This window comes from Macaca thibetana, chromosome 7 (genome assembly GCF_024542745.1).
Source record: "Macaca thibetana thibetana isolate TM-01 chromosome 7, ASM2454274v1, whole genome shotgun sequence".
NCBI classification, from domain to species: domain Eukaryota; kingdom Metazoa; phylum Chordata; class Mammalia; order Primates; family Cercopithecidae; genus Macaca; species Macaca thibetana.
Genome location: NC_065584.1, coordinates 21,826,110 through 21,833,137, shown reverse-complemented (window position 1 = coordinate 21,833,137; position 7,028 = coordinate 21,826,110). Strand labels below are relative to the sequence as shown.

Here is a 7,028-nt window from a genome sequence, read left to right as displayed (position 1 = left end):
CTTAAGTTCTTTGAGATGTGGTTTCCTCATCTGTAAAATAGGGGAGTTAATAACAATTTCACAAGATTCTATGTGATATGCTTGGCATAGCATGTTTTTAGTATCATCCCTTCTTTCCCCACATATCCCATGATTTCCAGAATCTCTGCATTTTCTAGCATCCCTACTTGCCTTATGGAATCTAAGTATTCCGTCTTGCTTTGCCTTTTACATATATTGGTGTGTTTCATCTTTTAACTCTAACTCCCTTTGTGTTTCATATTTCTCCTCTTCCAACAACTCTTATTGCCTGCAATTAAAGTAAGCTTTGTGTCTTTGTATAACAATAAATGAATATGACAGTCTCAATTTTTGAGTCTGTACTATTTGCTAGAAACATGCTAAGAGTTATCTTACTTAACATTTATAGTGGCTCTAAAGTAAATATATTTTAGATAAAGAACAAAATTCAGAATATCTGTGACTTCATTTCTTTAACACATATTTGTTAAGTTCCTAATATGTACCCAGAATAAGGGATAGAACAGACATTGCCAATTTATCAAAATTCAAACCCATGATTTAACCACACTCCTACATGCTCTAATTGTCAGATTTTTCTTTACTAAATAATCGGTAGGAATTTATAATAAAAGATGGGCGTAAAAATGCATTCCTATGTCTAATTTTTTCAAAGAGCTTGTCAGAAACTTCAATTTTATTATCTTTTCTGATCCATGGATTCTAGAGAAAAGGAAATGGAAGTAAAGTGCATGAACTTTGGAAATGGCAGAGGTAGGATTTGATCTGGGTTTCTCCCCTCCTTATGCAATTTCTTCTTCTCATTTTAACACACTATCTCTGTCAACACAGATAGTGTCTTCTGTATTATTAAGGAAATGCTAGGCTATGTTGTCGTAACAAGTATAAAATTTTAGTAGTTTAATGCCTCTATCACTTACTTCTCATTCACTTTGGAGGTGCAGCCTGACTCGGTACGAGATTGGTGCAAAAGTAATTGCAGTTTTTACATTGTTGGAATTTGCTGTCTGATATTGGAATACATTCTTAAATAATTGTGATTATGTTACACATCATTCTAATGGGCATTTTTAATTTTATGTTATTTTGCTAATCATTTATTACTTAATGTTTATTTTATATTTATTTTAGGCTATGGAAATGATGCTAGACAAAAAGCAAATATGAGCAATTTTCTTATTCAAATTCAAAATGGATCATAAAGCAGCAAAGACAACTCACAGCATCAACACACTTGGTCCAGGAACTGCTAACGAACATACAGTGCAGTGGTGGTTCGAGAAGTTTTGCAGAGGAGACGAGAGCCTTGAAGATGAGGAGCATAGTGGTCAGCCATCGGGAGTTGACAACAACCAGTTGAGAGCAACCATCAGAGCTGATCCTCCTACAACTACACGAGAAGTTGCTGAAGAACTCAACATCTACCATTCTATGGTCATTTGGCATTTGAAGCAAATTGGAAAGGTGAAATAGCTCGGTAAGTGGGTGTCTCGTGAGCTGAGTGAAAATCAAAAAAATTATTTTGAAGTGTCTTCTCTTATTCTACACAAGAACAATGAGGAATTTCTTGATTGGATTGTGATGTGTGATGAAAAGTGGATTTTATACAACAAGCAGCAATGACCAGCTCAGGGGTTGGACCAAGAAGAAGCTCCAAAGCTCTTCCCAAAGCCAAACTTGCACCAGAAAATGTCATGGTCACCGATTGGTGGGTCTGCTGCTGCTCTGATCCACTACCGCTTTCTGATTCCTGGCGAAACCATGACATGTGAGAAATATGCTCAGCAAAATGATGAGATGCACTGAAAACTGCAGGACCTACAGCCAGCGTTGGTCAACAGAAGGGGCCCAATTCTTCACAACAATTCTTGACCGTCCCTTGCACAATCAACACTTCAAAAACTGAGCGAATTGGGCTAGGAGGTTTTGCCTCATCCACCGTATTCACCTGACTCCTCACTGACCAACTATCACTTCTTCAAGCATCTTGACACGTTTTTGCAGGGAAAACACTTCCACAACCAACAGCTTGCAGAAAATGCTTTCCAAGACTTTGTCGAATCCCCAAGCACAGATTTTTAGGCTGCAGGAAATAAACTTATTTCTCGTTGCCATGATATGTTCATTGTAATGGTTCCTATTCAAATGAATAAAGATGTATTTGAGCCTAGTTATACGGATTTAAAATTCACGGTCCCAAACCGCAATTACTTTTGCACCAACCTAATAGGTAGGCTCTGTTCATTGTAGAACTCGGGATAACTGAGGCTCTCAACTAAAATGTGTCTCTGGGATCACCACCACAGGAGTAAGGGAACAGGGCTACTCATGCGCATGGCTCCTGCAGTTTCTATACAAAAATCACATGTGTGACTTCGCTCACATTTCACTGGCCAAGATGTCACATGGTCCCACCTAACAAAAGGCGTGCAATATTCATTCCTACTGTATGCTTTGTAGAGGAAGAGCACAAAACATTCTGGAAATACTTTGAAGCACTTTAAATACACATGCACACACACATACACACACACAAACGTGTATCAAGAAAAGAATATAAGAACGAGCTTTTGTAGCACCATGTCAGTCTGGAGAAACAACAAAAGCCATTGACCTTCTAGTTCAATCTAGTACAATTTTTGTTTGGTTTTGTTTTTTCTTCTACAGTAAAATGATTCAATATTATTTATCTATAACCATGCACATTCTTAAATGTTTCATATTGTTAGATTTGAAGTCATTTCTATTCCATAAGCATTTGAATAGATTACACCAAAATAACGCTTGGTTGAAAGTCAAAAAGTTATCTCTTAAAATGCCCTCCTCAAGTTCTCCACTTTCTTTTGTTTTTCTCTGAAATTAGCATTAAAAACGAGTCTCAGAGAAGTGAAGCCTTGACTCCTTTAGGCTTTGGGAACCTTGGTTCTTTAGGAACCTTGGTTCTTTGGTTCCACTGTTCTGTCATAAGTAAGATGCTATTTATTAAAATAGATTCCCTTCACTTTCACTATTTACTTATTTATTTGTTAACTGACTTATTTACTTATTTGATCATTTATTAAGAGAAAGCTGTGGAGGCAAGTATTGGGTTAGCAATAATATGTTTCTGAGCAAGTTACTGGTAGAGAAACTCTCTCCTTGTAGGTTTAAGAGTCAAAAACATGTATTCAGATCACAATTTTACTACCTTTTAACTTTGTGACCTAAGCCACTTACTGAACCTTTTCAGTTTTGAAAAATGAAGGTCATCCCTCATGTGTGATGCAGGAAAAGGGACAAAAAGAGTGACCAGGCTGGACACGCTTGCTCACACCTGTAATCCCAGTGCTTTGGGAGGCTAAGGCAGGAAGACCTCTTGAGGCCAGAAAAGTTCAAGATCAGCCTGAGCAACATAGTGAGGCTCCAACTCTACAAAACAATTTAAAAATTAGCCAGGTGTGGTTGCCTGTGCCTGTAGTCCTAGCTGCTTGGGAGGCTGAGGCAAGAGAATTGCCTGAGCCCAGGAGATTGAGGCTGCAGTGAACAAATGCACTCCAGCCTGGGTGAGAAAGTGAGACCTTGTCTCTCTCTAAAAACAATAAGAAAGAAGAAGAGTGAGGTCTGCATGGTTGACAGCCCTGGCATCACCTACATTGCCTGGCTCAGGGCTAACTTTAACCTGAGCACTGACTTGAGTGAAAATGCTTAGAAATTGGGAACTCAGTTTCTAAAAAGGATTCTCAAAAATGAATTCCAGATTGAGCACCCAACAACCAGGCGTGGAAATGGCCCAGACATCAGTGTTAGCATATATTTCATTCCGTGCCTTTTCAGCTCCCCCAGTGTTATTAACATTCATCCCAAGCTGCTGCTGAATGTACTGAGGTTCATCAATGCTTGACCACTTTCTGTTTCTGCTCTTTAGAATAGATTTAGCCTATGCTGTGGACTGAGTATTTGTGTCTCCACAAAACTCATATATTGAAATCCTAACCCTCAATGGGATAGTACTTTGAAATGGGGCTTTTGGAAGGAAATCAGGTCATAAAGGTGGAGTCCCCATGATGGGATTAGTGCCCTTAGTAAGAAGAGACAGGAGAGAACTTTCTGGAGGCAGGTTTTTTCACAATAAATTTTAATAACTTTAAAAATTTTTTTTTTTAATTTCAATAGTTTTTGGGGAACAGGTGGTGGCTGGTTACATGAACAAGTTCTTTAGTGGTGATTTCTGAAATTTTGGTGCACTCGTCACCTAAGCAGTGTACACTGTACCCAATATGTAGTTTTTAACCCTCACCACTCCCCACCCTTTCCCCTGAGTCCCCAAAGTCCAATGTGTTGTTCTTATGCCTTTGTATCCTCATAACTTAGCTCCCACAGATGAGTGAGAATATTCTATGTTTAGTTTTCCATTCCTGAGTTACTTCACTAAGATATCATCTCCAATTCCATTCAGTTTGCTGTGAATGCTTTTATTTCATTCCTTTTTATGGCCGAGTAGTATTCCATGGTGTATATATACATATATATACCACCTTTTCTTTATCCACTTATTGATTGATGGGCATTTGGGTGGGTTCCATATTTTTGCAATTGCAAATTGTTCTGCTATAAACATGCATGCAGTTTTTTATAAGCCAGGAAGAATAGCCTCACCAGACACCAGATCTACTGGCACCTTGATTTTGAACTTTACAGCCTCTATAACTGTGAGAAGTAATTGTTTATTATTGTTATTAGCCATCAAGTCTTTGGTATTTTAGTTACAGCAGTTCAAACTCACTAATATACACCATAAGCTTCAGATTCCACAATATACCAGGGAATTTCTTGCATCTCAACTTCATTTAGTGTGAGCCATTGTTGAGTCTGGATTTCAGTCAACCAATCCAGAAAGCAAAACAATTATAATCACTCTGAGCTACTCGAGTCAGCTCATTGCATATAGGCTCTGGTACATGTACCAGTATTGGCTAATTTGGCCCAATCTGTTTATGATTATTTCTACCTAGTACAGCTCCCTTTGACTCTAACCGCACATTTCCGCCAGGTTTCTGCTGATAAAAAATAACTATTGCCATTTTTGTTGTTTTAGCCTTTTCTTTCTGGTTCACACTTTGTACTTGACCCCTTTTGACATATTGGGAACCTATTCTAACTTCAGAACTGGAATCAGTGAGGTGATTAGGATGGCTAAGAGAAGAAATGGCATTCTTTATGCAGTAGATGAGTTAGTTGGATATGGGGCATTTGGGAGGTAGTTAGGTCATGAAGGTGTAGCACTATTGATGGAAGAAGTGCCTTTATGAGAAGAGTTACAGAAATCTTACTTCCTCTCCCTTTCTCTTCACCATCGAGAGAACACAGAAAGGAGACCATCTACAAGCCAGAGAGCAGCCTTCACTAGACACTGGATCTACTCGAGCCTTGATTTTGATCTTCCCAGCTTTCAGAACTGTAAGAAATAAAGGTTTGCTGTTTAAGCCACCCAATCTATGGTATGTGTTATGGGAACCTGAACTAAGGCAGCCTGCAAGAATAATCTGCCTCATGTTTTCTAAAGGAGATTCCTTAAATATGATTCTCCATTTGTTCTTCATACAGTAGTAATAGTACTAATGGTGATAGTAGGTGTAGTCCTAGAAGTAGTTGTTTTAAAAGACACAGATATGAATTGAGAAGAGCGAAGAAAACGAAAATAAGTTGCTTTAGACCAAACTTGTCGAACCCGTGCCCACAGCCCACATGTGGCCCAGGATGGTTTTGAATGCAGCCCAACACAGATTCATAAACTTTCTTAAAACATAAAAATTTGTTTATAATTTTTTAAAAAACTCATCAGCTATCATTAGTGTTAGCGTACTTCATGTATGGCCCAATACAATTCTTATTCTTCCAATGTGGCCCAGGAATCCAAAAGATTAGATCCTCCTGCTTTAAACCCAAGTAATATAAGGTCCTTCCCAGGGTTGTGCACTTTAGATGACTCTGTATCCTGGTCCTACTTAGCTCTGTCCCATAGGGCAAGACGTTCATTAGCACAAGGCGTCTTTTCTAGGCCACGGTAGGTTGATTGAGGCACTGGAATTCCCTGACCCAATGTCCCTGAATCCACTTCTATTCTTGCACAGGCTTCTTGCTCAGTTGACCTCTTGAAGTCTCGGAGGAATGGCTATTTGTCAGGGTATGTAGGGAAGCAGGTATGTGGGAATGAATGGAGCTTGGACTTATGGGCTGTGTTCACACAGAAGTGTGTTAAGGCCCTTCATATTGAGAACAGAGCTGCGATGGGAAAAGAAGGAGTGAAGTACAGGGGTCTACAGTCATGTCCTTGCCTCAGGCCCTGCAAATTTCAGAGATGAGCTTTAAAGAAGTGTGTGTGTGTGTGTGTGTGTGTGTGTGTGTGTGTCAGAGAGAGACAGAGAGAGGTGCAATACTCGCATTTGTAGTTTTAGGTTCTTGTAATTGCATTCCTATTTTTTTAGGGAAAGGAAAACTGAAGCTTCTGTAAAGAACTTGATAGGGTCAGATCAGGGAGCTCTCTTTGATTTTATTGTGCTCTGATACGAAGTGAGCACACACAGGCACAGTGAAAGAAAAGAGAGACACTGAATGTTCAGACCATTATAATTGCCATGGGGAAACCAAAGCTGCTGTTTTAGCTTGAATTAAAAAAAGCAAAACCATCCGGTTCCATGAGCCTTTCGATGTGGCTACCGAGGCAGCTCCTGTGTTTCCACCCTCCCTCATGTATCCTTACAATTAACCTCAATTCCCTGAGGCTCCATTCTGTTTCTTGCAAATTCTGTTTCTAACACAGCTGTCTAGGAGAATAATTATCCCCGACACCACTGCCGCTTTCCTCATGCCTACTGAGACCCACAGCTAAGATGTTATGAGAGATTCCTGTGTTTGTGTTTAAAGTTTGTAAAATCAAAGCACTTTAACAAACTACATATATGCCCCCTGTTCTCTTCAGCTGGTAGGACGCAAATACTATGAAAGACTCATGCTTGCTTTGCAGATGG

General features: G+C 39.3%; 1 pseudogene; it reads left to right on the top strand.

The window, feature by feature from the left end:
- The first annotated feature begins 1,155 nt into the window (after window positions 1-1,155).
- LOC126959121 (histone-lysine N-methyltransferase SETMAR-like) lies at window positions 1,156-2,271 on the top strand (annotated as a pseudogene).
- The last annotated feature ends 4,757 nt before the right edge of the window (window positions 2,272-7,028 follow it).